This window comes from Myotis lucifugus, unplaced genomic scaffold, assembly GCF_000147115.1.
Source record: "Myotis lucifugus unplaced genomic scaffold, Myoluc2.0 scaffold_137, whole genome shotgun sequence".
NCBI classification, from domain to species: domain Eukaryota; kingdom Metazoa; phylum Chordata; class Mammalia; order Chiroptera; family Vespertilionidae; genus Myotis; species Myotis lucifugus.
In genome coordinates, this window is record NW_005871185.1 from 2715786 (window position 1) to 2718028 (window position 2243).

Consider the following 2243-nt stretch of genomic DNA (forward strand, 5'->3'; position numbering starts at 1 on the left):
AACTATTAGGTGTTGGCACTTCAATGGATTCTCATTTTAGCAAACTTGTCTTGGAATGTTGGCAATTTGGGCACATTAGTTCTTAGCAGATGTGCCTAATATGTGTCCGGAAACTAATAGGAGTCTGTTACAAGAGCCTGGTCTTGCATTAAGTGGTGTGTTCATGATTGACTTGAATGAAGTCTTCAAACATTTTGAGTTTCAATGATCTCCCAGGGAGCTCGAATGTGGGCGAAACCTTCTGTTTAATAAAGGTTTTCCAGTGAATGGAGACCCATGGAGAAATCTGCCTCTCAACCCAGATACTAAATCCTCCTACAATCAAGCAAAATCCACCTCCTTCCAAAGAATACCCTGAGAAGGAAAATCAATAAATTATCCTTGTAACTTCTCATACCAGAGATAAAACTCACAAGTTAAAATGTACTCTTAAGTGTGCAAAAGTGATTGTTTTTAGAAGAGAAAAAAAATCATGCTTACTTCCACAAATATTCCTTTGATTATTTTTATAATGTTAGATATGCTTTTTACACTTCATTAGTTGTTAATATATGAGTTCTTTAGTTTTGTTGTCTCTATTGGCAGCTAGTTGCTATAGATACCAATTTCATATCAAGTATCGTGACTTGATTGAAAATATAAAGTGTCCTTCTTGCTCAGTCTGTTTGAAGTTTTGTCTACAGTACCAAGGTAGTACAACAAACATTCAAAGTTTCTGATCAGTGCTCCTGTTTTTTTTCTTTAATTTCTTCATATGAAATCAAATTTTCTTTCAAATTTATAAAGATTATAGTTTTAGATTATTAACATCAGAAGTCTAATTAACTCTTTCACAATGTACATATACAGGGTGTCAAAAAAGTATATACACTGCAACAGCTGATAGCTCAATTTTGAAAATGAAATATAGTTTAATAAATACTCCTTTTTAAATTAAATCTTTATTGTTGAAAATACTACATATGTCCTCCTTTCCCCCCTCATGTGCCCCTTCTAGCTAAACACTGTCTTTATAATTATTCAAAGTGTGTGTATACATTTTGTGGGGACACCTTATATATAGACTGAAACAAATGTGAATTTTGCTTTTTAAAAGATATTTATAGTAGAAAAGTAACTTAATTACTTATACTCATTTCTTTGGGCTGCCTTAATATAGGGTATCGCCAAAAAAATGTATACACACTTTGAATAATTATAAAGGTAGTGTTTATTAAAATACATTTCATTTTCAAAATGGAGCTATCAGCTGTTAAAGTGTGTATATTTGGGGGGTGGGGGTGTTACACCCTGTATATATAACTGCAAATTTGATCACTTAAAACAACAGAAATGTATTCTCTAATATTTCTGGAAGCCAGGAGTCTGACATCAAGGAATCCTTCCTTGCTTCTTTCAGGTTTTGGTCACTGCCAAAACTCCTTGGTGTTCCTGGGTTTATAGACATATTAATTCAGTTTCTATCTCACTTCACATGACTTTCTTCCCTGTGTCTTCTCTTTTAAGGACATGGCCATGGACTTAAGGCCCACTCTATTTCAGGATGATCACATCTCAAGATCCTTTAGTTAATTTTTCAAAGATTCTTTTTCAAAATTGAGCTATCAGCTGATAAAGTGTGTATGCTTTTTGTGGGGGACACCCTGTATATATAACTGCAAACATTCACAGGTTCCAGGTGGACAAATCTTTTGGGGGCCACCATTCAACCCATAACATTCATGCATTATCTGCACCCCTGAGATTTATAGTTTATATAGTTACCTTACTTATTTTATTCTGTAGTTGATTTTAAATATAGTTTATTCTGTAATTTTTCTAGATCACGATTGAGTATAATTTAAAAGGATATTTACTGAGTCCAAGAATGTATTGTGCAATCATTGGAATTATTTTTTCATGAAATTCTTAAGGTAACATCACAAATATAACTTTTTAAAATACAAGGAAAAAGTTAACTATAATGGCAAACAAAAGTTTGGGAGAGTGTAGGGCTAGGTAAGGGGTACAGAAAATATATTACTAACATCTACTAAGACCTATTTTTAAAAAAATTTTAGAGTAATAACTTATGTTTTAAAAATTGAATGAAAAAATATTTTGAAAATTGTTTTACTCAGTGAACACGTTCTCAAAATAGTATTAAATAAGCACAGAAATAATTTCAGAATGAAAAATGTACCAACAATCTTACACATAAGCAGTTTTTCTTAAATCCTTACTGGAGGATATGTTTTTATTGA